Source organism: Pseudorca crassidens, chromosome 3, assembly GCF_039906515.1.
Source record: "Pseudorca crassidens isolate mPseCra1 chromosome 3, mPseCra1.hap1, whole genome shotgun sequence".
NCBI classification, from domain to species: domain Eukaryota; kingdom Metazoa; phylum Chordata; class Mammalia; order Artiodactyla; family Delphinidae; genus Pseudorca; species Pseudorca crassidens.
Window position 1 is genome coordinate 156639328 of NC_090298.1, and position 18020 is coordinate 156657347.

General features: G+C 38.7%; 1 protein-coding gene and 1 pseudogene across 2 annotated transcripts in view; one reads left to right on the forward strand and one right to left on the reverse strand.

Moving 5' to 3' along the window:
- The window catches only part of TTC1 (tetratricopeptide repeat domain 1), a 73258-nt gene that overhangs the window by 31525 nt on the left and 23713 nt on the right, over window positions 1–18020 (reverse strand). The window lies entirely within an intron of this gene.
- On the forward strand, window positions 7168–7992 carry LOC137220898 (large ribosomal subunit protein uL13 pseudogene; annotated as a pseudogene).

Genomic DNA, 18020 nt, shown 5'->3' on the forward strand with positions numbered 1-18020 from the left:
TTGGCAAAAATTAAAGACAAAGAAAAATTATTGAAAGCAGCAAGGGAAAAATGACAAATAACATACAATGGAACTCCCATAAGGTTAACAGCTGATTTCTCAGCAGAAACTCCACAAGCCAGAAGGGAGTGGCATAATATACTTAAAGTGATGAAAGGGAAGAACCTACAAACCAAGATTACTCTACCCGGCAAGGATCTCATTCAGATTCGATGGAGAAATCAGAAGCTTTACAGACAAGCAAAAGCTAAGAGAATTCAGCACCACCAAACCAGCTGTACAACAAATGCTAAAGGAACTTCTCTAAGTGGGAAACACAAGAGAAGAAAAGGACCTACAAAACAAACCCCTAAAATTAAGGAAATGGTAATAGGAACATACATATCAATAGTTACCTTAATCGTGAATGGATTAAATGCTCCATCCAAAAGACACAGGCTTGCTGAATGGATACAAAAAACAAGACCCAATATCCATATACATGCTGTCTACAAGAGACCCACTGCAGACCTAGGGACACATACAGACTGAAAGTGATGGGATGGAAAAATATATTCCATGCAAATGGAAATCAAAAGAAAGCTGGAGTAGCAATACTCATATCAGATAAAATAGACTTTAAAATAAAGAATGTTACAAGAGACAAGGAAGGACACTATACAATGATCAAGGGATCAATCCAAAAAGAAGATAGAACAATTATAAATATATATGCACCCAACATAGGAGCACCTCAATACATAAGGCAACTGCTAACAGCTGTAAAAGAGGCAATCAACAATTTAACACCTCACTTACACCAATGGACAGATCATCAAAATGAAAATAAATAAGGAAACAGAAGCTTTAATTGACACAATAGACCAGATAGATTTAATTGATATTTATAGGACATTCCATCCAAAAACAGATGATTACACTTCCTTCTCAAGTGCGCATGGAACATTCTCCAGGATAGATCACATCTTGAGTCACAAATCAAGCCTCAGTAAATTTAAATCATATCAAGCATCTTTTCTGAACACAACACTATGAGATTAGAAATGAATTACAGGGAAAAAAACGTAAAAAACACAAACACATGGAGACTAAACAATACGTTAGTAAATAACCAAGAGATCACTGAAGAAATCAAAGAGGAAATCAAAAAATACCTAGAGACAAATGGCAATGAAAACACGACGATCTAAACCTATGGGATGCAGCAAAAGCAGTTCCAAGAGGGAAGTTTATAGCTATACAAGCCTACCTCAAGAAACAAGAAAAATCTCAAATAAACAACCTAACCTTACACCTAAAGGAACTAGAGAAAGAAGAATAAACAAAACCCAAAGTTAGCAGAAGGAAAGAAATCATAAACATCAGAGCAGAAATAAGTGAAATAGATACAAAGAAAACAATAGCAAAGATCAATAAAACTAAAAGCTGGTTCTTTGAGAAGATAAACAAAATTGATAAACCATTAGCCAGACTCATCAAGAAAAAGAGGGAGAGGACTCAAATCAATAAAATCAGGTGAAAAAGGAGAAGTTACAACAGACACCGCAGAAATACAAAGCATCCTAAGAGACTACTACAAGCACTCTATGCCAATAAAATGGACAACCTGGAAGAAATGGACAAATTCGTAGAAAGGTATCACCTTCCAAGACTGAACCAGGAAGAAATAGAAAATATGAACAGAACAATCATAAGTAATGAAACGGAAATTGTGATTAAAAATCTTGTAACAAACAAAAATCCAGGACCAGATGGCTTCACAGGTGAATTCTATCAAACATTTAGAGAAGAGCTAACATCCATCCTTCTCAAACTCTTCCAAAAAACTGCAGAGGAAGGAACACTCCAAAACTCATTCTATGAGGCCACCATCACCCTGATACCAAAACCAGACAAAGATACTACAAAAAAAGAAAATTACAGACTAATATCACTGATGAATATAGATGCAAAAATCCTCAACAAAATACTAGCAAACAGAATCCAACAACACATTAAAAGGATCATACACCATGATCATGTGGGATTTACCCCAGGGATCCAAGGATACTTCAATATACGCAAATCAATCAATGTGATACACCATATTAATCAATTGAAGAATAAAAACCATATGATCATCTCAATAGATGCAGAAAAGACTTTTGACAAAATTCAATACCCATTTACGATAAAAACTCTCCAGAAAGTGGGCATAGAGGGAACCTACCTCAACATAATAAAGGCCATATACGACAAACCCACAGCAAACATCATTCGCAATGGTGAAAAACTGAAAGCATTTCCTCTAAGATCAGGAACAAGACAAGGAAGTCCACTCTCACCACTATTATTCAACATAGTTTTGGAAGTCCTAGCCACAGCAACCAGAGAAGAAAAAGAAATAAAAGAATACAAATTGGAAAAGAAGAAGTAAAACTGTCACTCTTTGCAGATGACATGATACTATACATAGAGAATCCTAAAGATGCCACCAGAAAACTACTAGAGCTAATCAGTGAATTTGGTAAAGTTGCAGAATACAAAATTAAGGCACAGAAATCTCTTGCTTCCTATACACTAATGATGAAAAATCTGAAAGAGAAATGAAGGAAACACTCCCATTTATCATTGCAACAAAAAGATTAAAATACTTAGGAGTAAACCTACCTAGGGAGACAAAAGACCTGTATGCAGAAAACACTGATGAAAGAAATTAAAGATGATACCAACAGATGGAGAGATATGCCATGTTCTTGGATTGGAAGAATCAATATTGTGAAAATGACTATACTACGCAAAGCAATCTACAGATTCAATGCAATCCCTATCAAATTACCAATGGCATTTTTTATGTAACTAGAACAAAAAATCTTAAAATTTGTATGGAGACACAAAAGACCCTGAATAGCCAAAGCAGTCTTGAGGGAAAAAAACCGAGCTGGAGGAATCAGACTCCCTGACTTCAGACTATACTACAAAGCTACAGTAATCAAGACAGTATGGCACTGGCACAGAAAAAGAAACACAAATCAATGGAACAAGACAGAAAGCCCAGAGGTAAACCCACGCACCTATGGTAAACTAATCTATGACAAAGGAGGCAAGGATATACAATGGAGAAAAGACAGTCTCTTCAATAAGTGGTGCTGGGAAAACTGGACAGCTACATGTAAAAGAATGAAATTAGAACACTCCCTAACACCATACACAGAAATAAACTCAAAATGGATTAAAGACCTAAATGTAAGGCCAGACACTATAAAACTCTTAGAGGAAAACACAGGCAGAACACTCTTTGACACAAATCACAGCAAGATCTTTTTTGATCCACCTCCTAGAGGAATGAAAATAAAAACAAAAATACAACAAATGGGACCTAATGAAACTTAAAAGCTTTTGCATAGCAAAGGAAACCATAAACAAAATGAAAAGACAACCCACAGAATGGGAGAAAATATTTGCAATCAATGTGACCGACAAGGGATTTATCTCCAAAATATACAAACAACTTATGCAGCTCACTATCAAAAAAACCCCAAACAACCCAATCAAAAAATGGGTGGAATATATAAATAGACATTTCTCCAAAGAAGACATACAGATAGCCATACTAAGTGAAGTCAGAGAAAGACAAGTATCATATGATATCACTTATATGTGAAATCTAATAAAGAATGATACAAATGAACTTATTTACAAAACAGAAACAGATTCATAGACACAGAAATCAAACTTATGATTACCAAAGGGAAAAAGGGGGTAGGAAGGGATAAATTAGGAGTTTGGGGTTAACATATACACACTACTATATATAAAATAGGTAACTAATAAGGACTGACTGTATAGCATAGGGTACTCTACTCAATATTCTATGGTGACCTATATGGGAAAAGAATCTGAAAAAGAATGGATATATATATATATATATATATATAAATAACTGATTCACTTTGCTGTACACCTGAAACTAACACAACATTGTAAATCAACTAAACTCCATAAAAATTTTAAAAAATTAAGATGCTGATGTTATAAAATAAAGCAGCTATAAACAATTTGTTGAAAAACTAAAAGGAATGTGTGTTTAAAGACTTAAATGAGCATGATGACAACGATTAAAAAAGAGAATCATGAAAAAGGGACAGAAATTATTTTTAAAAAACAGAACAAGAAAACAAAGACGAAAAGTTCAATAACTGAAATAAAAAATTCACAGATGGGCTCAACAGATTTGAATTGGCATGAGAAATCAGTAAACTTGAAGTTAGAGCAACAGACATCCAGTGTGAAGAACTAAAGGCAGAAAAAAAGATGGAAAAAAATGAACAGACCCTTCATTAATATATGTGATAAGAGTCCCATAAAAAGAGATACAGAACAGATATTTGAAAAACAATGACTGAAAATCTCAAAACCGTGGTGAAAAATGTTATCTAAAGATCCAAGAAGCTCAGCAAACCCCAAGTATGTAGATCCGTATCTAGAGACACCAGAGTCAAATTATTCAAAGACAAAGAGAAAATCTGAACACAATGAAATTAGAAACAACTTATCAGGTATAGGGGAACAGCAAAACTATTAATACCTGATTTCTTACCAAAAACAATGAAGGCCAGAGGCAGCATAACGACACATTCAAAATGGTAAAAGAAAAAAGACTGTCAATCAACAATTAGATATTTAGCAAGACCATACCTCAAAACAAAAGCAAAATAAAGACATTCACAGATAAAGACAGAGAATTTGCTGCTACCATATCTGCCTTACAAGACATACTAAAGAAGTCCTTTGGACTGAAAGGAGATGGTAAATTTTCACGAAGAAATGAAGATCATTAGAAATGGTAAATACATCAAAGGTTCTATAAATACGTTATTTTCTTTCTTCTTTTAATTTCTTTAAAAGGCAGAAAGATTTATAAGATAGTAATTACAACACTATATGGTTGGGTTTACAAAATATATTGATATATGATGATGGTAGCACAAAGGAGGGGGGAGGAAATGGAGCTATACTGAGGCAAAGTTTCTATTTTTTACTGGAACTACGTAGCATTAAAGTAGACTGTAATAAGATGCGTAATGTAAACCATAGAGCAACCACTAGGAAACTTTGGCTAAGAAACAGATGGTTAAAAAATCAGAAGTATTAAAATGATACACTAAAAAAATTAACACAAAAGAAGGCAGTGAAAGAAACAGGAATAAAAAAGACAAGAGAGGGGCTTCCCTGGTGGTGCAGTGGTTGAGAGTCCGCCTGCCGATGCAGGGGACGCGGGTTCGTGCCCCGGTCCGGGAGGATCCCACATGCTGCGGAGCGGCTGGGCCCGTGAGCCATGGCCACCGAGCCTGCGCGTCCGGAGCCTGTGCTCCACAACGGGAGAGGCCACAACAGTGAGAGGCCCGCGTACTGCAAAAAAAAAAAAAAAAAAAAAAGACAAGAGACATGCAGAAGACAAAATGGCTGATATAAGTATAACCATGTCAACAGCACAATGTGAATGGACTAAACACTCTAACCAAACAGCAGAGACTGTCAGACTGGAATCAAGAAGATCCAACCATATGCTATCTATAAGACACACTTTAGATTCAAAGACACAAATAGGGTGAAAATAAAAGGATGTAAAAAATATATCATGCAAACAGTTAACCATAAAAGAAAGAGTAGCTGTCTTAGTCAGTTTGGGCTGCTATCAACAAAAATACCAAAGACTGGTGGCTTATAACCAACAAACATTCTGGAGGCTGGAAGTCTGAGATCAAGGGACTGGCAGATTCACTGTCTGGTGAAGGCCTGCTTCCTGGATCATAGGGGTATTCTCACCATAGCCTCACATGCCAGAATGGTCAAGGGAGCTCTCTTTGATCTCTTATATTAGGGCACTAATCCCATTTATGAGTGCTCTACCCTCATGACCTAATAATTTCCCAAAGGCTCCATCTCTTAATATCATCACATTGGGAGTTAGTTTTTAAGATGTAAATTTTGGGAGGATTAAAACATTTAGTCTATAGCAATGCCTATAGAAGTATGAGACAAAATAGTTTTTAAAAAAAGAGATATTGCTAGAGCAAAAAAGGAACATTTCATGACGATAAAGGAGTCAATAACTCAAGAAAATATAACAGCTATAAATGTATATGCACTTAACGGCAGTTACAAAATACACAAAGAGGACAAACTGCCAGAATCTCAGAAACTTCCCATGTGCCCCTTCCAAATCTGTAATACCCTCTCTCTCACCCCAAGCTCATATCCCCAGGCAAACACTCAATTTGTTCTTCATAAATTAACCTGAAGGATAATTTATGGATTATTGACTGAGGTTAGCATAATTCTAAAAATTTGTAATATTCATTATGCTTTTTTTTTTTTTTTTTTTTTTTTTGCGGTACGTGGGCCTCTTGACTGTTGTGGCCTCTCCCGTTGCGGAGCACAGGCTCCGGACGCGCAGGCTCAGCGGCCATGGCTCATGGGCCCAGCCGCTCCGCGGCATGTGGGATCCTCCCGGACCGGGGCACGAACCCGTGTCCCCTGCATCGGCAGGCGGACTCCCAACCACTGCGCCACCAGGGAAGCCCGACAGGTACTATTATTATCCCACTTTACATCAAGTTAAATGATGGAGCTAGGACAGATCTGTCTAACCTTTTATGCTTTTAACCACAAGACTATATTTTCTTCCACAGGTATGGAAATAAAGAATTGTTCACAGGAGGAAGTAACTGAGCAAGGCACAGGAACTGCTATAAAAAGGTAATAAGCACAGAGCTTATATGTTTCACTGTCCTAAAGAAAAAGTGACTTTAAATTCCCTTGCTACCAAGAATTAGGGCACTTGAAAAGAAGATGACACTGCTCTAGAACATGTCATCAAGTCCCAGAGATCTGATGTTTAGTCATTTTGAGGTAGAGGTTTATGTTAAAAATAAACCTCTACCTCACTGAATCAGGGACTTGCACCACAGGTCTTGGGTTATTCTTCTATAGTTAATCCAAGGCCATTTTTCACTGAGTTAGCAAAATGGATTCCTTGCAGAGGGATGAATTCAATCTGCAAGTGTTTAAAACTTATTCTTTGCCTTTACAAATACAGGGATGCCCGGGATCTTTTATTTTATTATGTTTTCCAGGAAATTATTTTCTTGTGTCATTGGGTAAAAGAAATTCACATGTTTTCCCAGGTGGCTGCTGAAGATGGTGGAGGGGCAGGTCCTGCTGCTCAATGGCCGAGGCCATCTCCTGGGCCACCTGGCGACCATCGTGGCTGAGCAGGTGCTTCTGGGTCAAAAGGTGGTGGCTGTGCGCCGTGAGGGCATCAACACTTTTGGCAATTTCTACAGAAACAAGTGGAAGTACCTGGCCTTCCTCCGCAAGCGTATGAACAGCAACCCCTCCCGCGGCCCCTACCACTTCCGAGCCCCCAGCCGCATCTTCGGGCAGACAGTGCGAGGCATGCTGCCCCACAAGACCAAGCGAGACCAGGCCACTCTGGACCGCCTCAAGATGTTTGAAGGGTTCCCGCCAGCCTATGACAAGAAAAAGCGTCTGGCGGTTCCCGCTGCCCTCAAGGTTGTGCGCCTGACGCCCACGCGGAAGTCTGCCTACCTAGGGCGCCTGGCTCATGAGGTTGGCTGGAAGTACCAGGCAGTAACAGCTGCCCTGGGGGAGAAGAGAAAGGAGAAGGCCAAGATCCATTACCGGAAAAAGAAGCAGGTCACGAGGCTACGGAAGCAGGCCGAAAAGAACATAGAGAAGAAAACTGACAAATTCACAGAGGTCCTCAAGACCCATGGATTCCTAGTCTGAGCCCAATAAAACTGTTTATTCTTCATGCTTGGCCTGGCCTGCCCTTCCTCCATCGCCACCCTAGGATGTGGGGGACCCCCAGGGGCTGCCATCCAGGTGCCACAGGCAGCCTGGGGCTTAGAAGACTGGATATAGCGAAGAGGCCTTAGCCACTCCTGTTTAAGAAAGGCCTTTTTAAAAACTTTTAAAAAGTTATAAGGGCTGTGCAGGCGTAATTTGCCTGTGACCTGTTCATTCATGAGAGTTTTAGGACATGGGCAGCTGGAACAACCAGTGCTGTCCTAATACCGGCAAAAGTGAGCTGGAAGACCTAATTGGAAGGGACCCCCCGTATCGCTTACAGGGAGTCTGTTTAAGCTTCCCACGTGGTCGGATACTATACTCTGCAGCTGTTAAGATGTGAGAGAATGCTTTGGCAGCATGAGTCTGGGGTTCTAAAAGGTGTTTATGGAAGGGAAGTACAGCCCAAGGGGTCACAGGCATAGCCCTTGTGTTAGTCTTCCCTATATTTTGTGAGCCAAACTAATAACTAATAATTTATTTTTAAAGAAAAGAAATTCACATGACATGGGGAACAGTACTTTCTTAAAGATGAAAGTATTGAAATATATCACAGAAAACCATCTCAACTGCATGCTTCTTACTTCTATACTAATCAATTCTCCAGTTATTTTGAAATTTTATTACCACACAGATCTCTGGTGTCCCAGTCTGAGTCTAAATGAGGTTCTCTGTTTTGACAAATAATGCCACTATAAACTAAGTTAGGTTTTAAATGATTATCTGACAAACAGGAAGAAGGTAAGCATTTCGGAAAGGATACAAACTTGGTCTTAGTTGACACTAAAATTTAACTAGATCACTGAGGCAAAGATGGACTTTTAAAAACAGCGCTGGGAGAAGTTGGTAGTCATTTGTAAAAAGATATAATTAGATTGCTATGTCACACCATACACAAGAATAAACGCTAAGTGGATTGCAGAACTAAATGTAAAAAGTGAACCCATATAAGTACTAGAAAAAAACAGGTGAATTCCTTTTCAAGCTTAGTTGTTGGAATGGCCTTCTGTGACTCAAAATCCTAGAGAACTCCAACTGATATAACTTTAAATACTGGCGTAACCTGGCAAAAATGTCAGGTGTTCAACCATTCCCTTATCAATCATAAAACAACCACTCTCCACCAGAGACCCACTCAATGAAGTGGCTGGCTAGGGATATTCCCTATACTTTAGGTCAGTGAACACAACATAAACACACTTGACTTGGAACTTAAAAGTGTATATCCCTTCTATCATTATTTCATTATTAAATGATAAAAATTTGCACTTGCAAAAAATTTTTTACATTAAAAAAAATCTTCTCTTAACACGTTACTGACCGGGGGATTTTTGCAGAAAGTAACGCCTGTGGCCAGCAATTTGTTGTGTAAGTGAACACTGAAACAGCCACATTTGAGTAAGTATCAACAAATTTTTGCACTTTATTTGAAACTTTGTACATGTCTTACTAAAGCATTCTAATATTTTGTTAGCGCGTGATAGGCAGTATAGCAGGCACCTCTGTGTAGGGGAACAGAACATCTATTACAAATATACCGGGTTTCACTGCACTTTCCCCTGGAAGAGCAGACTCTACACTTTCTGGAAGCATTTTTCTTTTTTCAGTCCTGTGGGTATTATTTCCTCTAGAATATGTTCTTTTATTTTACCTGATAGTCGACAAGGTGGATATTTGCGGGGGCTCTTTTAGAAATGCCACAAGAAGGACTAGGTGCGGGACCACCACTACATTCACCAGCATGGTCAGTTACCCATTCCCTAGCTACTGCTAACAAAAATTGCTTGTAAGTCATTTCATTCTGTGCATTAAAGCTACAATAAATCTTAAACGCATTGAATAAACCACAATTACTCAAAGAGAAACCCACTTTCTTATACCATTTTCAAGTTTTCTGGAAGATACTGAAGTTTGCCAGATATGGATCAGGCTGATCAACTCCTTTATTTATTATACTCTGATATACAAGTGGGCTTAGTTATCTGATAGCCAGTCCTCCTGTCTTCCTTTCCTGTAGATGCCATGGAGGCGTCATGAATAGTTGTCACCATGTAGACTAACCTCTTGTCTTTCCATAGAAGAATCACTTCTCCCTTCAGTAAGAATGTCATTTCTCCCCTCTAGGTTTTTAGATATCTCCTTTAATTGGTTTGGTGGACCACGATTCTCTCTTATAGCCTCAAAAACTCTGGTTTTATTTTTCAACAATATTTCAGATGTGGACACACTGTTGTAAATCCCAAGGTTGCATATATACCCAGTTTCACTTTCCCTAACCATGCTGACCAGAATTCCATTATTTTGTAAGTCTTCTGGGATTACAGGTTTTGAATCTGCATCATCCTCTCCACTTTCATCGCCTCATCAAGTGATAGCTCTTGTTTGGGTATATAGATTGACTGGAACTTTGGTAGAAAATAATCCAAGAGAGGTTTAACTTTTGAAATTCTGTCTGCAGGAAGTGGAGTTTCCGAGGTATCGTTAAAGTGAAGAAACGTCATTATTTGTTCGAACCTTCTTCTCATCATAATCTTTGGAAAGATAGGTATTTCATGTTAAGGGATCAGTCGACCAATATTCTTTCCAGTGTGACTTTCTTATTTGTCCCATCAAAATTATTAATTCAAGAAACTTCTTCATGTCACTATTGGTCACATCAGTCCATTTTAAAGCCTCATCATACTTTTATATGATTTTTCATTCTGTTGGTGATTCAAGTTTGTTTGAGAAGCGACCAACTCGAAAAAGTCATCACCAAAAATTGTTATTTCACTAACACTTTGTGGGTGGTTATATTTAATAGTTACACCTGACACACCTGTAAAGTCTTCTAATTTTCGTGAAATGTTGTCTTCAATCCACTCTCCTGTAGAAGCAAAGGAGCATTCTCCAGCACCGTAAGTTTCATGTTCACTTTCCGTGTTAGAATCAATCACTAAGGTTTTTTCTCTTTTTATTGGTCTAATACTCACATCCTCTGAATCAGAACTATACTCTGAAGAACTATCATCTTCTGAGACACTAGTATATATGTCGCTCGGACAATCAGAGAAAGTATCTGCATAAAATTCACTGAAAAATTCTTCTTCATTCAAAACTTCACGATGCGTCATTTTAGAAAATATTATGGTAATAAACTTGCATTTATAATATACACAAGGTTGGAACAAAAACCTAACGGAGGAAAATGTGAATGATAACGGCAATCATAAGTTGTGTAATGAACCCTTGATCAATTTAAGCTCTAACAACTTAGCATGGTGATATTAATTAACTGTATCATTCTCTAAAAACATATTGATACGTCTCTGGTCAATAACATTCAGGTTACAAAAACGTATTAATATGTCTCTGGTCAATAATGTGTTAATTAAATAATTCTACAGTGACCATGTGTTTAATAGACAACGGAGAAAAACAAGAGGTTCACATCAGCAAGTTAACTTCCATACTGTAACTCTATCAGCAGCTATCTGCTTCCCCCTGCAGCTTTGTAAAGTAACTGCTACAAAATAAAACTTGGCACAAACTTAGTCAAGCACAGTAAGCAGAGATCAATCACACCTGGGTAAAAAGGATGATTAAAAAAAGCTACACACTTGCTAAAAGGCTGGAAAGTGGAAGCCTATGCAATAAAACTTTCTGCTTCAGTCCTATTTAGGTGGGATAAGGAAACCTCAAACTGAAAGGCCTAGGGACACCAGTCCTACAAATTATTCTGAAGGGAATTCTTTATCATTAAAAAGGGAACAAAAGCTTCAGTTTTGTTTTCTTTGAAATCTGACATCACTTGCCTTACAGATATAGACACACTTGCTCTTTCCACAAGTCATTTTTACTAGTCCACTAGGAGTTTGGAGGGAGAATCTCCAGATTTTGGTTATAGTTAGAACCTGACTCTCATTAAGTCTTACCCTTCTGAGGAAAGATGACTGATATTGAAAATACTTCCTTGTTTCTTAACTCAGAAAATCCCATCTCCCAAAACTCAATTTAACAGAAATAAATTTTCTTATTTTGGTACTGCTTAAATTCTGCCCAACAACTCTTTCTTTAAGTTTTTTAGACCTTGAGCACAGATCTGGGTAAAAGAAAATATCCTATTATTAAGCTCTTCTGATGCTGGATGGAGTCACTATACAGGTTAATCAATACTTCTTGTTTTGGAAGCTTAGTCATCTGTGTCCATCTAGCCCTCTGTCTCCCAAAGTGTGGCCACAGTTCTACCTGAACCAAAATGACCTGGGAGATAAGCAACAAGGATTTACCGTATAGCACAGGGAATTATATTCAATATCTTGTAATAACCTATAATGGAATATAATCAAGAAAAAATATAACTGAATCATTCTGCTGTATACCTGAAACTAACACAATATGTAAATCAACTATACTTCAATTAAAAAAACCAAAAAAACCTGAGGATGCTTATTAACAAAGTAGATGCCACCTCACAAGTCTGTGGTATCAAACGCTTCTGAGGGCTTTGCATGTTTAGTAAGTTTCCTGTGATTCTTAGACACAATTAAGTTTGAGAACCACTGATCTACACAGAGAGATCTTCCTTAATAAACACCGGAAACACTGAATGCCACTTTAACTTCTCCATCAGCAGATAACTTCCAAATGTTTTAGGGTAAAACAACCCTTACTTCCCCTGGTTTAAACTCAGAATCAGAAATCTAAGGTCCCTTCCTTAGAGACTGTCATACAGAGTGAAGTCAGAAAGAGAAAAACAAATATTGTATATTAACGCATATATGTGGAATCTAGAAAAATGGTACAGATGAACCTGTTTGCAAGGTAGAAATGAGACACAGATGTAGAGAACAAACATATGGACACCAAGGAGGGAAAGCTGGGGGTGGGTGGTGGTGGTGGTGGTGGTGGTGGTGGTGGGGGTGGGGGTGGGGGTGGGGGTGGGGGTGGGGGTGGTGGGGGTGGTGGGATGAATTGGGAGATTGGGATTGACATATATACACTAATATGTATAAAGTAGATAACTAATAAGAACCTGCTGTATAAAAAAATTAAATTAAAAAAAAATCTAAGGTCCCTTCCAGTTCTTAAATTCTAGGATTTTATTTAATCACTTGCCAATAGCATTCATTAAACTCAATGCTGGTAAACTCTAAGAAATTGGTAAATATGGCAACCTTAGTTCAAAAGGATGCCCATTAAGGGAAACAAATCAGAAAGGGTTTTCTCATAAGGTTAACAGAATATGCAGGCCACTATAGAAAAGTTACTGAAAACTTTCTGGAAGCAACCAAGAGAATTGTTCCCTGCAAACATGTCCATTGTTACAACACTGATAAGATTATGAAAATATTGCAATGAGGCAGGAGAAACATGGAAATCAAAAGGATTATGTGGGATTTAAGAAAAATGAGAGCGACGGGGGAAAGACTGATATAGAACTTTGGCACTAAACCAATACTTCAATAATGGCTCCTGTTTAAAGACTACACAGCCTTAAAGGAAAAAACAATCCTTTACAGTTTCAGAACCTAAGGAAAACGTTTTAAAATCCCAGAAACCATATGTTGTGAGCCCACGCTCACCAAGCAACAGACTTTTGTATCTATTACTTAACTGGATCTACGCATTTGTAAATGAACACTATGTGCCGACAACTGGCACCAGGGAGCAAATCCATTAAAAGGACGAAATCTGCATTTGGGCTTACAAATAAAAAAGCTTTTTCATTTGCAAGCAAGAATTAAATCACCAGAGCCCTGACGAACTCCAAGTCCCTCCATCATCTCCATATTTGTAAAGGGCATCACCAGCTACCCAGTAGCCAAAGCCAAGGAATCAAGCTTATTTCTCACTCCAGCCCTCCCAACTGAATCCAGTATGTCTCGTCAACTCCACTTCCAAAATGCAGCCTGAAATCATTCACTTACCTTCACTCGATCCACAGTTCAAGCTACCATCATCTTCGCCCAGCTCGCCATGTTAGGCCCTAGCTGGTCCCCGTGCTCCACTCTGCCCCCACCCCCTGCGTTCTCTGCACAACCACCAGAATACTCTTAATAAGATGGAAATAACTTTCATCTTTCCGCTGGCTTAACTACCCATCTGTTTCCTACTGCACTTGGAAAAAAATTCAAATCCCTTACCATGGCTCACAAAGTGTTCCATCATCAGACCCTCTCTTATTTCATCCCCCGATTCTCTTCCTTAATCACTATGCTCCCACTAATGGCCCTTCCACTCCTTGCATGCCAAGAATACAGCCACACCTGTAGGGTCTTTATACTAACTGCTCCCCTTCTATGGAATATTTTCCTCTCAGATACACATTTGACTCCTTTTCCCGTCCAAGTCTTTCCCGAAATGGCACCTCCCCAGAGAGGCCTTTCCTGACCAACCAATTTTAAGTAGTCCTGCCCATGGTTCCAACTCCCATGCCTACTTCACTTCATCTTATCATTCCCCCCACCCCACCCATACCAACTAGAATATACATATGAGAGATGTGTGTCTTATTCACCACTGTATTCCTAAGTGCCTCAAACAATGCCTGGCATGTGGAAGAAATGCAAACATTTCTTGAATAAATGAATGATAAAATCTCTGTAATTTGTAAGACCAATTACTGGCCCTCATGGGAGAGAGAAAACATTATTCAGCTATTTAATGAAGGAAGACTATGTGCAAGGCCCCATGACAGTGGTCCTCAAACTTTAGTGTGTGCACAAGAATGAGAGAATTTATACGTGAGGCATAAGAACCCCATTTTGACAAGCAGCCCACAAAAGATGATTCTCTTACATCAATATCACCACAATGCAGTATATTCCATAGGTCCCCAAACTATAAGCATCTTTGTATCAGAATATTATTATAGCAATAATTCTCATCTGCTACCAGATATGTCTTCCTCAGCCAAGCCTTTAAGAATCACTTATTTGGGGCTTCCCTGGTGGCGCAGTGGTTGAGAATCTGCCTGCCAATGCAGGGGACATGGGTTCGAGCCCTGTTTGGGAAGATCCGACTATGCCACGGAGCAACTAGGCCCGTGAGCCACAACTACTGAGCCTGCGCATCTGGAGCCTGTGCTCCTCAACAAGAGAGGCTGCGACAGTGAGAGGCCTGCGCACCGTGATGAAGAGTAGCCCCTGCTTGCTGCAACTAGAGAAAGCTCTCGCACAGAAACGAAGACCCAACACAGCCAAAAATAAATAAATAAATTTAAAAAAAAGAATCACTTATTTGCTTTGCAGATCTAGTACATCTCAAATGTAAGCTAAAATCCTATTCCTCTAGGTAGTCATAGCTACATTTAAGGTTTCACAAACAGTTAAGATTGCTGCTGAAACAAACACACACATAGTGCTTTCCTTAAGAGATTTTGCCAGTTTTAAATGAATCTTAACTGCCTTCCTCCTCTGTTACTCTTGATCTGCTGAGAACTGGCACCCTCTTGAGCCTGGATCATCTTCTCAGCCACAGGGCAAGTCAAGTCAGCTTGAATAACAGACTTTAGCTTTTTTTTTTTCTCTTTCTTTTTTGCGGTACGCGGGCCTCTCACTGCTGTGGCCTCTCCCGTTGCGGAGCACAGGCTCCGGACGCGCAGGCTCAGCGGCCACGGCTCACGGGCCCAGCAGCTCCGCGGCATGTGGGATCTTCCCGGACCAGGGCACGAACCCGTGTCCCCTGCATCGGCAGGTGGACTCTCAACCACTGCGCCACCAGGGAAGCCCCAGACTTTAGCTATTAATACTTGATACATTTAGTAATACATATATCCTATGATAGCATATCTTTCCCAAATCCTCAAAGGTCAGCTTTATGTGCTTTTTTCTTTAGTAGAAAGTCCACCCTGGTTGTAAAGAATCAAGTTTTTATTTATATTCTCAAATTGGAATAACTTTTATTGTTGTTGATCATAAATGTAATACATGCTTACCATAAAAAAAGCAAACATTACAAAATTATATTAAATATAAATGAAAACTTCCCAATAATCACACCCTTTAGAGCTACTCACTTTTTATAATTTGGTGTATATCCTGCCAAACTTTCATGTATAAACATATTTTCACACAGGTTTTTAACGTAAAAGGAATCATCACTGACTGTTCCATAACCCTCTATAAAGAGAAAACACCTGGGTGTCTCCTCTACTCTCAACACTCACTCTGAACACTTCTGTGACCAAATGTGTAGGAGTTTCTCCCACACCAAGCAACTCCAGCTCTGCAGTGGACTCCAGCCAATGTCCTACACTTTAACTCAATTCTGACACTATCTGCCTAGAGATAGGGTCAGACTCCACAGGTTAAGCACTGAGTTCCACAAGACTGGCTCCATCCTCACTTCAGATACCAACTGCAAGTCCAGGCTGTCATTTCTACTTTTTTTGGTCTGTTTATATATTTTTTCTTTTTTTCCTGTAGTTGATGTACAATATTATATGTTACATAAAAGGTGTACAATATTATATGTTACATAAAAGGTGTACAACATAGTTATCCACAATTTTTTAAGATTATACCCCATTTATAATTATTATAAAATTTTGCCTATATTCCCTGTGTTGCACAACATATCCCCGTAGCTTATTTATTTTGCATATAGTAATTTGGACCTCTTAATCCACTACTCCTATCTTGCTCCTCCCTCCTTCCCCTCCCCAATGGTAACCACTAATTTGTTTCCTGTATCTGTGAGTCTGTTTCTTTTTTGTTATATTCACTAGTTTGTTTTACTTTTTAGATGCCACATATAAGTGATATCATACAGTATTTGTCTTTGTCTGACTTCTTTCACTTAGCATAATGCCCTCCAAGTCCATCCATGTTGTTGCAGTCACCTCTGCTTTTGACCCATGGGCTATAAGTTGGCGGCTTCCACGACCACCTCCTCAGGTTCAATTAATTTGCTAGAGGGGCTCACAGAACTCAGGAAAGCAGTTTACTTATTAGGTTACCACTTTACTATAAAGGACATAACTCAGGAACAGTCAGATGGAAGAGATGTATAAGGCAAGGTATGTGGGAAGGGGCACTGAGCCTCCATGCCCTATGGATGTGCACCCTCTCACCACCTATATGTGTTCACCAACTACGAAGCTCTCTGAACCCAATCCTTTGGGTTTTTTATGGAGGCTTCATTAAGTAAGCATGATTGATTAATCACTAGTCATTAGTGATTACTGGTCATTAGTGATTAACTCAACCTTCAGCCCCTCTCCCTTCCCCAGAGATGGGGATGGAGTGGGGTGAGGCTGAGAGCTCCAAACTCTGACAACTAGACCTCATCCTTAGGGGCTTTCCAAAAGTCATCGCATTAACATTAACTCAGGTGTGGTTGAAAGAGGCTTGTTATGAGTAACAAAATGAACCTTTATCTCTTTCCACCTAGGAAATCCCAAAGGTTTTAGGAACTCTGTGTCAGGAACTGGACAAACACCAAATACATGTTTATTATAAATCATATTATCACACCTGCTTATTAATACATTTAACATTCAGGCATTACTCCATGCCAATACTAATATTTATCTCTTTAATGACTACATTGTACACTACCACATAAATATGCCAAAAATGTTTAAAGTAATACCCTCTGTTCAACATTAGTTCTAGTTTTCTAAAATTTCTAAAATTATGAATGATCCTGCAATGTATCTTTATATATACACCTATACATATTTTTAATAACTTCCTTAAAATAAGTGACTAGAAGAGAATCAGGTTTAAAGCTGTACTGTCTAATAAGGTACTCACTAGGCACGTGTGACCACTTAAATTAACTGAAATAAAAAATTTAAAAATTCATTTTATCAGCTGTACTAGCTACATTTCAACTGCTCAACAGCCAGATGACTTAAAATGTGGCAGCCAATGGCCGGTGGCTACCATTACTGGACAGTGTAGATACAGAACACTCCCATCATTGCAAAAGGTTCCACTGGTAGCCCTGATCTAGAGAAATGTTCATATAAAAATTTGATCTCTGTACCCCATAGAAATGATGTAGCAATCCAAACTCCCAATATCAGTACATGAATTCCTACCTCCTCTTCTTGTCAACATCAGATCAATGTTCTGATCTGAGAGATGAGACATGTTTTAATTTGCATTTAAAAATTATTAGTGAGGCTGAAAGTCTGCACATTTTGTGGCCATTTGTGTTTATTTTTGTTGTTGAAT